The 16,670-nt window shown below is 34.1% G+C and overlaps 1 protein-coding gene across 7 annotated transcripts in view; it reads left to right on the top strand.

Moving 5' to 3' along the window:
- CD36 (CD36 molecule (CD36 blood group)) overlaps nucleotides 1–16,670 on the top strand; it is a 74,655-nt gene that overhangs the window by 19,478 nt on the left and 38,507 nt on the right. The window contains exons 1-2 of one of the 7 annotated variants that reach the window (XM_017677313.3): nucleotides 10,966–11,299; nucleotides 15,350–15,390. The exons of 5 other annotated variants lie outside the window; for them this stretch is intronic. The gene's annotated coding sequence lies outside the window, so the exon portion shown is untranslated. Of the gene's footprint in view, nucleotides 1–10,965; nucleotides 11,300–15,349; nucleotides 15,391–16,670 lie in introns of those variants that run through there. One more of the 7 variants, XM_017677310.3, reaches the window with a different exon arrangement.

Here is a 16,670-nt window from a genome sequence, read left to right as displayed (position 1 = left end):
CCTCTTCATACATAAGCACTGGATTTATCTTACTTCCCTACTGAGTCCAGTTCTTGTGTGTTTATCAGAGTCAATAGCAGAGGTAGAGCCAGTAGCCTCTCCTGAGACAAGACTGCTCCAAGGTTCTAGTTACTGTCCTTTTCTCATGGGTTTGGTCCTTTATGCATTTTGTTTTGTTATTTAAGAGTTCATCACATTAAAGATTCTCTTGAGTGTGAAAGAGTAAGTCTGACTCAAGTTTTCATGCAGCAAGATGGCATTTGATGATATTTTCAATTTTTGGTTACACTTTATTCATTTCTACACAATTACACAGTTGATAGATTTTCTGAATCCTTTAGTATGTCAGTTCAGCTGGGACGTGCCCGTGTTAATGATGTATCTTATCTCACAGATGGAAACAAACACAAAGACAGAACTCAAGCTGTTTTTCTTGAATTAAGTGCCATCAGAACAGAAAAGTCAGTTCCCAGAGGTCCTTGTTCAAGACTTCAATGACTAGGCCACATTAGCACCCTTAACAGACAAGTATTTTGTAGTCAGAAATCCACTATTTTTTAACACAGTAAACAAGCAGTCCAGAACAATCTACTAAATAACCCAAAGGAATTAAGCTCTTAGCAAGGGATCACACATGTTAGTCCATAAAGGGATAGTAGATTGGCATATAAAAATTGGACGATGGAATGAATATTATACTCAGGAACTTGGAAATAATTTTTAATAGTAAAAAAACTCACTACTACCACTTATCAATGATCTGCATTTAATATTTAATCATGGTTTTGGATGTGATTGAATTATTTTAATTTTAGAAATCTTCATTTTAATCAACATGCCTATTTCTGGCAATAGACGCATAAATGCAGTTGTGTTTTAGATCATTTAAAAAGCTTATGAAAGATTATTGCATAGGAGCATGCCATTCCTCCTTGTATTGCAGTTAGACACTCGTTACCTGTGGAATGAAATAAGTAAAGCCCTTTATAAGACTATTTTCTAATGCAAAAGAATCAGGTTATCTGTTTCATACCATCAGATTTTTGCTTCAAGTGGACTATGTCTCCTTTCATTTCATTACATGTTTGGTATGTACTAAATATAAACAAATGCATGTCTGGAAAATAACTAGTTTTTTTTAAAGGTATCATTAATATATACTCTTATGAAGGTTTCACAAGAAAAACAATGCGGCCACTACATTCACCTGTATCATCAAGTCCCCCCCCCATACCCCATTGCAGTCACTGTCCATCAGTGTAGTGAGATGCCAGAGTCACTACTTGTCTTCTCTGTGCTACCATGTGTACTAATCATAATAACCCTCAATTCCCTTCTCCCTCTCTCCCTCCCCACCAGCCCTCCCTCACCCCTCTCCTTTGGTAACTGCTAGTCCCTTCTTAGAGTCTGTGAGTCTGCTGCTGTTTTGTTCCTTCAATAACTAGTCTTTTTAAACTTGCTACCAGACAACTTAGAAAAGTAAAAGTACCATCTATCCTACCAAAGCATTAAACACACTCATGTCTTTTTTTAATTTTTGCTGTGATACCTTTAGTGTAGGTTCTTCAACATCTATTCAATGGATATTTGAGCCCCTGTCATGTGTCAGATACTATTTTAAAATCTGGAGTGTAACAGTAAATGCTACCAACACATTCTCAGTGACTACATCGCAGGGAGTTTCATTGTGATTTTACTGCCTTGCAACTCATGAACGAACAAATAAATGATGAATTGAGCTTTTTTAACATTTCCTATGAGTAGGACTCTAAAGTGTTCTGGAGATATATAGATGAATAAAAAAATGATTACATGGTATTTTATATGTGCTTACTGTTATATAAATATCTGTTTTTTGCATATAGTACAGAAAACTATATTGCAGGGACTTTTTCTTTCCTTTTTTTAAGAGGCCAATTGGTTAAGTCATGTTTCTTGACCACATTTAATGAGCTAGAATTTTGGTTAGATGTTTTAGCGTTTCCATACATGTAATCTAAAGTCCATGTTTTACATAGAATCTCAGGGTATTTGTCTGGATGCTTTCAACTCAAACTAGCTGAATATCAATTTTGCAACTCACAAAAGTGAAAACTCCAGAGTGAGTACTCTTCAGGCATTGTGGGATCAAACTGCTGGCCCTTTTGTTAATTTATTTTTTTATCGAAGTATTGTTGATATACAATCTTTTATTGGTTTCAAGTACAAAATACAGTGGTTCAACAGTTACCCATATTATTAAATCTTCACCCGCGCTAGTGCAATTGCTATCAGTCAGCATAGGAAGATGTTACAGAACCACTGGCTATATTCTCCATGCTGTACTACCATCCCTGTGACCAATTTATACAATGATCGAGAATTTTTGTGCCCCTTTATCCCCCTCCCCCTCCCTTTTCACCACCCCAGCTCCTCCCCCACAGTAACCACCAGTCACTTCTCAGTCTCTGTTGAGTTTACTGATATTTTGTTCATTTTGTTTTGTTTTGTTTTGAGACTCCACAAATAAGTGAAATCGTATGGTATTTATCTTTCTCTGCCTGGCTTATTTCATTGAGCATAGTATCCTCTAGATCCATCCATGTTGCTGCTAATGGCAGGATTTCTTTTCATTTTATGGCTGAATAATAGTCCAATGTGTATATGTACCATATCTTCTTTATCCATTCATCTACTGATGGACACTTAGGTTGCTCCCATGACTTGGCTATTGTAAATAATGTGGCAGTAAACATAGGGGTGCATATATCTTTTCGAATCAGGGATTTTGTTTCCTTAGGGTAAATTCCTAGCTGGCTCTTTCTTTTATTGGTCTCTGCTCTTCCCTTTGTTAGGGTGTTGACTTTGATGCAGGCTGACTTTCCTTGAAATTCTAAGATGCCCATCCCCACCCAGGAGCATGAGCATGTTTGTTTCCTTATTCTTATGTGTAGAGGATGGGGTTGGGGGAGAGATGATAGGGGAAAGATCAATTCCCACCAATGCTGAACAAAGAGCATAGCTTTTGTGAGTCCTCGGGAGAAATACATGTTCTTATATCACTCCCTATTTAATTAAATAAAGGAACTATTAAATAGAACATTGGCATTTTTAGAGGTAACATGTTCATACCATGTTAATACATGCTATATAAATTGAAATGTGGAAGCAGCTTTTGAATCTTTAATCTGGACTCAATATTAAAGAGCTTCTCTAAAAGGGAAAGCTGCTCATGGCTTCTGGATTCTCATTCACAGGATCTACTAAGGATTTGAGGATGTTAAGTTCTTGAAGAAATGTTACTATCTTCTCTTCAGGAAATTCTGAAGCATATTGAAATATCCCTTAAAGATTATGATTTTGCCAATTGAAATGACTGAATTTAGACAGATTCATTTATTATGTTTTATCTTTAACTAAAAATTGAAGTCAATCACTTCAAATATGTCTTAACACTTAAGTATTGGGATTTTTCAAGAAACAGACTCAGTTTTAATTGTATTCACCTAGAATTGGATGAAGACTGTGTGAAACAGTGACATATTCAATGATAGAATGCCTTATCATGTAAAGTAAAGGTTCTTCAAGTAATTAATTTGCAACAAAAGACTTAAAAAAGAAAATCAGCACAGAATTTTGTTCCTTAACCTAAATGATATGGGAGATAAACCAGAGAAAGTTTAGTAAAACATATTTAATTAGAACTTCATCTTTTGTCTCATAGTTTGAAGAATTTAAAAGTTTTCTACTACATAGGATGGTAAATAATAAGGCTTTATGAATAAGTGGCAGGATAATGGCAGTTTTAACTAACATATTTTTTGGTAATATATGGAAACCTGCGATTGTATATTGAACTGCCAATTGATGCCTTTCAATACATAGAAGTATCTGTTCAGTGGATAATGTGAGCATATTCATAAAAGAAGTGAATGACCAAATGAACTCAAGGTTTCTGCTAATTAGGGATAACTGATTTTGTAGGTGCAACTGGAATAAGTTAATTTGGATACAATTCCAAATTTCCATCTCTAAAACCATGTATCATTTGAAAGAACATTAGAAGATAAAAATGATATGTCAGGTAGCCAAATAAATATCAACTAGGACAGATAAACGTAGGGTAGGCAAGGAAGAAAAGTTGGAAAAATGAGAAAGAGAAGAATGTGAAAGAGAGAAGTCTATATCAACGCTTATTATAAAGACAGTGTTTTGGGACATATTTCTTTATAACAAAGGAAAGATCAAATGGTTTTAATTTTGGGTTGAATGAAATGGTGTGGTTTCCATGTTTTTATGGACTTAATTCACTTCCGAGTTTTATTAACAATACCCTTCTTTTCTCCAACCTACTGTGATTGCCCAGTTTTCCCTGAGGAGTTGTAGAAAATACAAGGAAAAACAAGCCTAGCAACAGTCTTGGATCAGGTCCAGAATATGTTTTTAGTCCTTGGAATACATGGAGGCTACTGCTCCAAGCCTTGCACATGCAGTTAGGGGAAACAATGATATTCTCAGTGTATTTGCTCTGAACAGGAAAGCACTGTGTCGTTAACAAAAGGAACCTCACAGAGCACACTGAAACATACTTAGACAATAAACACCTCAATTCACATTTATATTTTTGTCCTTGAACTGGAGGCATTATGGAGCAGGAGAGTTTGCTTCCCTAAATACTACAACTGACAGACCCTGGGGCTCAAAAGCCAAGAAAACAATTGTGCTGTAGCAGCTTCTGAGGATAGATGTTCTAACTCAGCAGTGCAAAACTAACAGGACTAGTAAAGTCATTTAAGGGTGACATTCCACAGCAATCCAGATTCCACAACCTACTGTTTACTTAAATTACCACCTCAGAACAAAAAATAAGAGTGACGTTCAGGAATCTGAAAGGGATGGTCACAGTAAACATGTTTTGTGTTTTTGGAGAACTGTGAGAATGGCAGACATTTGCACAAAATACAGGATTGGTACTACATATATCTGGTTCAGTTAGAAGGGTGGAAGATTTCATTTTACTTAACCACAAGGTAAATTCTTTTATCAAGCCCATTGTCAATGCCCCATAATGCAAAGCAAAGTTTAATGCTGCTATTAAAATGTCAGGAGCAAAATGAAGTTCAACAGGTAAGTCAAACTTTCTATTATTCAAAATTTAAGTGTGGAAATTCCAAAGGGAACATTTTACTTGACTTCTGACAAGTTGTAATTTCTTCCATTTGATCAGATAACCAACTATCACAGAGACACATGAGGGACTATTTCAGGGTTTTGATATTTTTGAATTTTTCGGAGTTTATGTATCTGTCTCGCACATTGTGGAATAATGGTCTGCCACTTTTTATTCTGTCTGGATTCTAATGTTTAGGATTTCTGTAATATGCTCATGGAAATATGTCAAAAAAGCATTTAAAATGATCCATAATATTCCCAGGTAAACAGTTGCTTCTGGAAGTTTTATGAGATACACACACACACACAAAGTATTGTGTAGGTGCATATGTGTGTGCATACAAAGGTTTGTTGTTTTTACAAACGATCATATGAGGTTTTATTTATACTGAAAAATACATTGAGAGTAAGATGTTCCCACTTTGAATACTGTGGATTCTTGGAAATCTTAAGACTATATTCTGAGTTCTCCTAAGGGGTTCTATTTGAGAAGTAGCACAATAAACCACACCTACGGGTCTCTTGGAAGACAGAAAACTCAGACTTACCCAAGAGCAAACCCTTCCCATAAACTCACTGAGAACCAACCAGAAAAATGATGATTTGATTTCACTGTAGGCTTGGTAGACTGTTCTGTCTTCCTTTAAAACTTCTAGCAGAAGCTGCTCTGTCCCTGAGATGCAGGGTTTGTGTCAAACGGTTCTTTGAAGTACCAGGGCCAAAGGATCAAATTTCTCCATTCAAACAAACAGAAAGTCATCAGAAATGTGTTATTTCTATGTGGGATTTTTAAAATAAATTACTGTTATGTAATGTGCTTTGGAGAAACTGTTTTTTCCAGCTTTAAAAAGGAATCTGATTAGATATGCTTCCATGTCCCTAAAAAAGTGTGTGTCTGTGTGTGTGCACATGTGCATGCATGTATGTATGTTTAATTCTTTCAGTAATTTGATGCCTGCATGTTGTATATCTTTAAACATAAGGTAACAGATTGTCAGATGGCATATATGACACTGTAATTGGTTTTTAAAAGACAGACTTGGTGTGGTTAGTATGTGTATTTATTAAATGGAACGAAATCACCTTAAGCCTCATCCATCTGATTTCTTTATATAAGTTCTTCTGTTTTTATACATTCATTACATCTTCAACTTTATTAACTGGTATTTAAACCGAATTTAAAAGCCTGATATTATTTTAGCATTTTAAAACATTATTTTGATCAAGCCATGAGACAATGTTAATATAAGGTGATTTCTCTAACGTTTCTAAAAATTATTTTCATTTTTAAGATCAGGGATTATCTCTAGTACAGATTACCTTTCTCAACACTAGAATTTGTTATGCCCTCAAGTCAGTGACTGCTGTATTTCTACCCTGAGATATCTCAAATTAATTGAACATGCATTTTTTTTCTCCACCTTTCTTATTTGATATTCATTAACTGAGTGCTTATTTTTTGTTACTGATTATTGTTCTTTTTCCTCCTGTTTTACTATACCTACTTTGAGATCTAGTTATTCTTTTGCCTATTTCTGTTTTTTCCCCCTAATAATTTCCCATCTACTATGTGAGTACAAATTACCCAGACAACTGTGCTGATCATAACATTTCCTTACGTTTCTTAGTATCATTTAAATGTTGACTTTTTTCCCCCTCTCATTAGAGAGTTAAGTCAGCTTTGCCAACTGTTCAAGTCAAGAGTAGGTCTGCCAACATTTTAGATGGCCTATGAAATTTACATATTGATCTGGCCCTGCCTACTTGAGAACTCTCCAAATACAGAGTTCTCTTTTTACTCTCTTTTATTCACAGACAGCTCCTATCATGGATTCTGTTAAGCTTACAGGGAGTTTGCTTTATGTTCTTAACGCGGTCTGTTTGCTTTCATCCTGTGTTTTATTCGTTAGATCACATGGTTTAAATCTAAACTGTAATCATCCTGATATTCTGAATTTTATCTTTATTAATATCCTTCACATTTTCTTTGAAAAGTGATATTAGAAACTCCAGTTTTGTCTCTCAAGCTTTTACTGACATGATATTATTAACGTCTTGTACATTTAATATTGTCTTTTCAAATTGTGTGTGTGTGTGTGTGTGTGTGTATGTGTGCATTTATTTATTTATTTTTACTCCTGTGTGACAAGTTGTTTTTTTTTTTTACCATATAAAGCAGGTGGAACATGCCACTGGTTTAAAACTTCTATAAATGAAAAAGGAAGCAGTTGAAAAAAGAGATGTATGTTCATATATATATTTGTACACACACATATAATCATGTGTTTATATACCTATGCATATGTGTGTGTGTGTGTATAAATCTCCATAGTTATTCCCAAGGGTTAAAGTGATAAAACAAATTTTACTTATAATTCTACACTGGTAACTAATGTTGTGAGATAGTGTACAAGTCTTCAGAATGGATTTTATTTATTTAATCTAAAAATAATTCTGTTAATGGCCACCTAACAGACTGTATTCACTGTTCATTCTTTATTGTTTTTGGATATTATTTTCCTCTCAACATAGTATCAGGTTATTTAAAATAGTTCATTTGTATAAATGCATTGAAAAGAATATGTAAAATTAGGTATGGTTCAAAACTTTTTTCTTTTTTCTTTCAGAAAAGATCCTCAGTCTATCTGGGTTTTAATCCTTGTTTGGGTGTATATTAACAGTGTGACTTCAGCTTTTATTAAGAGCCTAGGAGGGTGTTATCATAGGTCTACAAGGTAATGCATGTGAAATACCTAGTTCAACAGCTGGCAGCTAGTGATCCCCCAGTACGTGTTAACTCTTATTATGTCATCATTGTAGTGCAAGTCTTCACTTTACCCATACAGTCTAGAATTGCAATGCATATTATACTAAAATTCTTTTCATTTGATAAACTGTAAAAAAACAAATGAATCTCTTAAAAAATTGCATCCACTCTATAGAAGTTGCATACAACTTTACATTTGTAATTTAAATCTACCATCTGATCCAACTGTAAGTTTGAGGGTGTAAGTAGATGCTGTATAATTAATCCTCTTTGAGAAGAAGGGAAATAAAAAATATGAGGACTGTGTGTTGCCCAATTCACAAATCCTATTACTGTTGATGAAACTGATTAGAACGTGGCCATGTGATCCCTCTTCCAGAACTCTTATAATGCAGCTATCATCTACTTTCTCAAATGTGTTGCAATCTTTGTTACTCAACTTACTTACACTCTTCCTGTTTTACTTCTCATGTGTTAAATTCCACAAATCAGCTTATCTAAAAATACTGTTGTAAAGGATTTTTAAAAACCATACAAGTGCTAGAAGGAAGTTTTATTATTTTTCTTGAACAGAAAGCTTTTCAATGCATGGCATAATTCTTAAAAGGAAATTACTGTGAAAGTTAATGGCATGAAAATTGAAAATTTCAATAATTAAAAAGTACAGTAAAATTAAAAATAATCAAAATGTTTTAAAAATTGTCAAATGTCAGACTATTTCTTGACTAATTAATAAGGAAAGGACAAAAGAAAGATGAATGAAGATATTACCATAAATATTTTAAAATATAAATGGCTACATTCTAGCTGATGTAGAAACAGGACAAAAAATCAGTCAGATGTATGTCTGATGGGGCTAGTGGTCTGCAGAAGACAGCAGGGAAGGGAGAAGGGACAGGGGCCTGACGGGAAGGGGAGCATGGCTGCATGCTCAGTCATCAGGTCCCTGTCAAGAGCTACACACCACGTACCTCAGCTAGCCCTTATTATCGCCCTCTCTTCAGTTTTCTCTATTTTTCATTGAAAAAATTAGTAAGTAGTTAATTAAATTTCTAATTCCCAGTCAACGGAACTAGCTCCTGGTAACATCAAGATTCACTTAACATCGGCCGGATTCCATGCTCTGTGTGGTCTCTCACACAAAAAGACTTGCCAAAGAATTGTTCCCAAGCTGACTTTAGTATATTGAAAATTTTATCCTTCATTTTAGTAAATTTATGTAGTGCTATATTGGATTTACCTAAGGCAAGGTAAACCTTCATATCAAATACATCCCTTCAAATTATTGTAGAATCTTCTTAAATCTTTTTAAAATGAATACCCCAAACAACATACTTCACTCTGAAATGGATGCTGTGTTTTCCTGCCTTATTGTTCAAGGTGTATATTGTGTTCTAAAACTATACACACGGTTGCAGATTTTCCTTAGCTGTGCGCTTTCCAGGTCTTGTGTGCTAAGCTACTCAGGAACTGCGGTCTGTGGAGTTGGACAGTTAGCAGCTGCCTCTGGGAATGTAAATGTGATTCTTTGGACTGCTCGTGGGAGTGACGTTTCCCTCCTCAGAGGCAGTCCGAGGATTTGGATCGCAGTAGGCTACTGATTAAATAGTGATCCAAGTAAGTTCAAGGTCAATGTAGGCACCTATTTTTAATGTGTTTTTTCTGCAATATCTTTCTCTAATAGTGTTCATATTTTCATAATAATTTAAGTATTCTTCCAATATGTTTAAAATATGGTGTTTAAAATAGGTCTTATCTGAACTCCTGTGCTGGTGAGCTATTTCTGAATTGTCAAATGGGGGGTGGGGGTGGGTATAAGTGAGAATTAAGGTTGGTAAGAAAATATATCAAAGCAGCTTAAATGCAATAAAATAGATATTCTTAATCAAAACATTTATTAAACTAGCCTTCATACTACTTTTTTACTCATACACTAAAGATAAAAGTTCACAGTTAAAAAGAGAATCATCTTTTTAAATTACCTGTAATCTCTGTATAAATTACTCTTTTAACAAGAAATGCATAAATCATAGTGAGATAGTGCAAGGCCATTTCTCCTTTATCCTAATTAAGTGGTTTCAAAAATTTTTCAAAATCCCAATATACCTAAAGTATTTTTTTATAAGCAGCTTTATAGGCAGCAAAACTACCCTGGGAAAAGAAAGCAGTGCTTGCAGAAAAGAGAGGGTCTCAGATTCCTTCAGTGCATGGCTGACAAATCAAGGGACTCAACACAGCCAAGGAAGGGGCGGCCCAAGCAGCCCAGTGATAAGGACTGGTTTAGATATGATCTAATGAACTAAATATATTTCTGCCTGTTATTGTTAGGTTGTTTAATTTCAACTTTGAGTAGGAGCCATTTATTTAGCTGGCCTGACAGATGACAGGTTAACCTTCTGAAGATCTTGACTTTTGCCTGTGTGATTCTGAGAATTGCTTCAGGAGACTGGGGTCTTCACTGGGCGGATCTTTCTTTTCCCCAAAGTGCTTCTATTTGAATTACATTGTTAAATAATGATGTTCTTTTAAAGTAACTTAAGTATTCATTTTTTTCTATATTAAATAATAGGTCATCCTAAATTGTAACTCTATTTAAATGTTATTTAATAGTTGTATTTGGACTGAAGAAATTTAAGAGAAATCTAACTTAATTTTTTGGTGTTCATAAGGGTATTTTGCTGTCCTCATGGAACTTCTGTAAAACTAACAGAAAAATGACAAACGGTTAAGAGCCTCCAGTTAGAACAATAGGCTATTTCCTTTTTAAAAGTCTGTTTGTCACCCTTGTTGATTGACAGTCTCCAACTGTTTTCAAAATTGTCACAAAGTACTTCAGATTAATGCTGTATAGAAAATGCATTTTATTTAAACTTCATGAAATGCATTTCACAAGCTGTATCACTATGGGGAAGTGAGACTCAATTATTCCTCCCAGTTTACCCTTTGTACACCCAGACCCAGTTCATCATTTGGAATAATGATTCTGTAGCAAAGCAGATATATAAGAGGCAGCTCAGCAAGTCAGTTCCTTTTGTCTCTCTGGCCTCTGACTGACTTGGATGGGGAAATGGCCAAAAAAAAAAAGTGCTGCTAAGTATCTCAGATATAGGTAATGGGTCCTCGACATAAAAATAGAGCCTTAAGAGCCATATCAGTTGCGTGACATGTGTGGGTTCCCCCACCCACTTTTTTTTTTTTTAATTCCTCTGGCAGCAAGCTTCTCACTGGGATCTGACGTTGTTATCTTTTTTTTTTTAAGCATATTTAAACCCACACACTTTATGTAGTGATGATTACAGTGTAGGGTTTATCTGCAGAATGCCATTTGGTCTGTTCTGTATTGGAGCATTTGATTGAAAAGCCTTCTTAGCCTTTTTAAAGGTAAGTCATATGATATTTTTAAATGAAATTATTTCAATCTTCTGAATGGTAGACACCTCTATATAAATACTCTTAAGAGATTATATACTACTACAACAAAAAGCAGTAACTGTTTCCTTAAAGCCACCAGACTTAATTTGAGAATTAGATTTGTGTTGTTTCCAAGTTATCAATCTTCCTACATTATTTTATATTTAAAAAATATTAAAACCTTGTCCAATTGTCAATGACTTTTTACCTCTTGATGTTTAAAATCTTATGTTTATTTGTAAACATTTATTAATATTTAAAATGATTTACAATCTAATTTGATTATATACTTAGGCTATTCATGTTTTTATTTAAATTTGACAATGACCATAAATGAAAACCAGTATAGTGGGATTGTTATAAATGACTTGCCACTCATGTCAACATACTCTCTAGTATGTAATTAACTGCTTATTGCTTAGAATCATTAGTTTAATTTTGTATCTGAATTGCACAATTTTTGGTGAATCTGACTTTAACAATACAATTAAATGCAGTGTGAATTTTGGATATTTTCTTAGTAAGCATTTTTTTTAATGAAAAAATATTCTGTAATTGCTACTGGGAGTAGTAAAGTATATTAATTACAAATAATGATTCAAGATTTAATTAAATTATATAAAATTTGGTGGAAGAATAAAAATAAACCAAAGTTAAAGTTTTGGGGCTATTTAGGAAGCTTATTACAAATATTAGCAAGTTATTTTCTTGAATGATGATATCCTTTAAATAAAGGCTAAATCATTCTGGGGAAACTAAGTTTTAATTGAATTACAGTAAGTTAATTCATGCATAACTGTAAATGGCATAAATTTTCTAGAGTTCATCTCAATTTCTGTAAGCACCAAGTAACATAATAAAAATTGTTTTTCAAATGTTTACATGTACTTTTCAGTCCTTTCCTATGTGGTTTTAAGTTAGTAATGTCTTTTGAATCTAAAAAAGACATTGCTTTTAATATTGGTTCACAAAATAACCAAAATGAAATTTGAAAAAATTTTTGTTAGGTAGAATCCAGTGGTCGATTGGATTTTATGAGAGAAAAAATATGTAGAAATGTTTTCATTTACCAGAATCATTATTAAACCAGAACAATAAACACACAGTGATCAGATAACAGGTTAGCCTGGGAAGAATATCAAAGTACAACTAGAGAGGTACTTAGATAGAGGGTACTGAAAACTTGGATTTTACCTTGGAAGTTAGAGTTGACACCTCATTTTTTATGAAAATGTTTGGCCATGTTTAATCAGACACATTTGAGTCTTGTGGAAGTTTTGTTCTTGAAGGAACTAATTTTGTAACTATATTCTGATTTAATCATAAGTTGTTTTAGTTCACTGGCCCAAGTCATGGCTCAGACTTACCAGTGGCATTGATCTAAAGCTAGTAGCTGCCTTTCCATTTACATGATATTCTAAAACAAATAATAATCTCATTAGATTTTACTGTGTTTTGCAAATAATCATTCAATTTATGTAAACTACCTTACTAGATTTTTTTAAAGAATAGTACTTTACTTGGCCAATGTGAAATAACATTTTACTTTTAAGCTATAGTTGTTCAAAACTTCAAATAGCATTTCAAAATAACAATATTTGCTATGACAGGAATTTTTCACACTATTTTGTTTAATTTTATTTGACATTTGCAAACTTATTTGATATGTAATATACCCATTTTAAAGAAAATCAATCCATAGAGAAACTATAATATTAAGATCCAGAACTGAACCTCAGTTACTTAACTTAGGAGCCCAGAATCTTACCTGTTGCAAATCATACAGTATCTTACTATTTATAGTAGAATTGGGGGTGAATAAAGGTAATGGCATTCCTATCTAGGTTTCAGAGAATTGCTCTAGATAATCCTGTTAAAGTTATATGACTCTAAAATTATCATTTCAAACCTATAGTAATCCCTGTAAACAAGTACTACAAAAAGTACTCCAAATTTGTTTCTAGAAAGATCCTTAGTATAATACATGAAGTCTAATGTACTTATTGTCTTAATTTTTTAAGACTACCTCCAAAACAAGTTTTATTTGTTTGTTTGTTTGTTGAAGTATAGTTGATATACAATATTATTTTGGTTTCAAGTATACAGCATAGTGATTCGACAGTAATCTACATTACTAAATGCTCACTCCAAGTAGTGTCAACATAGAAAGACGTTACAGAATTATTGAATATATTCTTCTGTGCTCTATTTTAATCCCCATGACTAATTTGTGTATGATTGAGATTTTGTGCCTCCGTATCCCCTTTGCCTGTTTTAAGCCCCTACACCAACCCCTCCCCCATGGTAACTACCAGTCCCTTCTCAGTGTCTATGAGTCTACTGCTGTTTTTTTTTTTGTAAATGGTAATATTTGAAAAGTATGACTTAGTAAACTGTGTAATTGTTTTATATTATAGATGTCTGTAAAATATTTCTCTATTATATTTTGATAGGATAGAAATACACATATGAATTTAAAGGATTGTGGTAATTTCAGTAAGAAAATATGTTTGAGATCTCCTAATCTAGTTACTTAAAAATGTTCTTCTGTGCCCTTGGGTTCTGTGGGGATGACTTAGAGCCCAAGTGTGGTGTGACTGGAAGAGGAAAGGGCCACAGTTCCTGCCCCCTTTTATCAGATTATCTTTTCTTTTAACTACCTTTATCTATTGGGATTGCATATGAACCTTATTTGAAAGGAGCATTCTATCTCTAAACAGAAGTTTGTGAAGTACTGTTCCAATGACCTTCTGTTTCCACATGAAACATAACCAGGTCCAAATGACTGGTTTACACCCAGTTTAACTAGCTTGGATTCAAATCTGCATCTTATTCATGTCTAAGGGATCAGGGCTTTGTAAACACACCTACATAAAGTGTAGGAGTGTGAAAGGAGCTTAATTTTGAAAGCTAAATTTCATCATCCATATTCAACCTGTTGTTTAATCCACCAAAACTCGAAAAGTGGGTTTTGTGGACAGAGACTATATTCATTAGGTGAGGAAGACTGAGTATCAAAAGAATAACAGTGTGTGTATGGTAGAAAAGAGAGGTGTGTGGTCTGGTTTTTTAGTCTAAAAGTAGAAGGAAGGCTTAGGGATAGAATAGGAAATTTGAAATACTCCCTCGTGAGTAGGAAAATGTCATCCAGGTCCTGGCATTCATTTATGGTACAAGTATTCTTGTAATCTAAAACTTTTCCAAGTTTTGTAGTTTACATCTAAAGAAATTTTACCTTTGGGCCAGCTGTGCATTATTTGCATAGCATTTCCCAGGGAACACAGCTTTATCCACACATGGGAATAATTTCAGATTTTGGGGGGAATTTTCTCTGATTTTCTGACCTATTTATTGAAGAGGCTTCTTATGGCTCAGTTTCAGTTTGTTGTACCACCAGGTATCCAACATATGGAAAGGCATAATGCTTATAAGTTCATTCTAGAAATACTTCATTGAAGCAATAAAAAAAAAGAAAAAGTAAACTTCTATTCTTCTTCCTCTAAGATAGCCCAAGAGAATAAGATGTACTCGTGAATTCTCCAAAAGGAATAGGATCTATAATCTATAAACTGATAGATTATAGCTTATTTCCCTATAGACTCAACAAAGGTTATATGATTAGTGGTATCTTAATATATGCCTTTTTATTTTCCTTCTTTATGTAAGTCTCAAAAATTAATGTTCTTTCCTGTGCCTGTGATTATTCTTTGCTTTTTAAATTTAAGTGCTTTAAACAAAAAGTCAATTATTACAAGTATCATTGTCTAGTTCTTATGAAGAGGAATAACAATAAAGAATAAAATATAATCCAAAATTAGCAAGTGAAATTAATTACCTGTTTTAATATGTAAGGAGGTATGTTAGTAAGAAAACCCAGTATGCAAGACACACATTTTACGTGCTCAGCTAAATTTGAGAGACAAGTAGGAACAAACTACATTTTTTTCCTGAAGCTAAGCATGAATGGAAAATCTGAATAGAATATGCCGTGTAACCGGAACATTTCTCTTCTGTACTCAGTGCAGGTGTTGCACAATGTGTTTGGCCCTCCTCTGCCTCAGGTGAATAAAACTTATTGTAATTTTGTAGTACGAAGCATAAGGATAAAGTATGATTATGAAAGCAATGCTTAGTCATGATGCCAAGGCACTGAAGATTAATAAAAAATGGTCCTAAGTAATGTCAAATAACTTGCCTGCTGTTAGGGGAAAAAAAACTGGAACTTACATTACGGTAACAAAAGTGAATCAATCAGTTGAAAATTTGAAAAAGTAGATAATCTCAATATTTCTGTCTCAAAAATACCAGTAATGTGTGAAGTAATGTTAGATTAATACTTGTATCTTTGCTTATATATCATCCAGGCCAGTGTTAGACTAGTAACTGTCTAACCATGTGATTCAACAGAATGAATTACTTGACACTTCTGTTTTCGATGAATTTAACTCCATAGAGGGATGTGTGCACCATTTCACTTCTGTTTTAATTTCAAAGCAGACAAAGCCCAAGCAGTACTGAGGCATGCTCATTACTTGATGTCTTTGGGGGCAGGGTCCTTAGATGTCATAATCATGAGATTTCAGGTTTGGAGGGGGGCCACTGGAGACCATGTCCTCCTGGGGGCATTCCTGAGACTCTGCCACTTGCAGAAACTCTACCCTATAGTACACAGGGCTGCTTGAATAAAGGAGAATGACTAGAAAATGTCAAATAGGTTCACTAGATTATGGCACTGGATCTGGAAAGGGACAATTAATGTACATATATCTATGTTAGCAACAAAAAATGCAATTTTTAAATATTTTATATTCCATCTGTCAGAGTTACAAATGACATTGATATGGAAAACATTTTAGTGAAGCATATATAAAATAACTTTCCAAAAGAGATGATTGAATCCCTGCATTGTATTTCTTAAAGCAGATTCTTGATGTTACATAAACAAAGCTGGAATATGGCACTGGGGATTGCCTGTCCCAATTTTCAAATGGACTGGCAAAATCATAGAGTTCTTCAGAGATTTTCCAAGACCTTCCTAAAGGAGAGTGTCAGGTGGCAGTTGGGAGACCAGGTTAGGAATCAGGGTCTCTGGGTTCCCACCACTGTTACCCTCATAGTCACTGTGCCTATTCATCTTCCATGTAAGAACCTGAGGGAAGAACCAGTTCAACTGCTTAAATTAAAATTGCTGATCTCATCTAAGTTATCTTATTTCACAATTGAGGTATAGAGAGATTAAGTGTCTTGCCCATAGTCACCTGGCAAGAGAAGGCAAATCAGTTTTTGGGTTAATTTCTAATCTGTTTATGTCAGTGACACCAGGTTGCAGCCCTGTATTTTT

The sequence above is a fragment of the Manis javanica genome, chromosome 6 (genome assembly GCF_040802235.1).
Source record: "Manis javanica isolate MJ-LG chromosome 6, MJ_LKY, whole genome shotgun sequence".
Lineage (NCBI taxonomy): Eukaryota > Metazoa > Chordata > Mammalia > Pholidota > Manidae > Manis > Manis javanica.
Note: the sequence above shows the minus strand (reverse complement) of the source record. Positions and strands in the feature narration are given on the sequence as shown.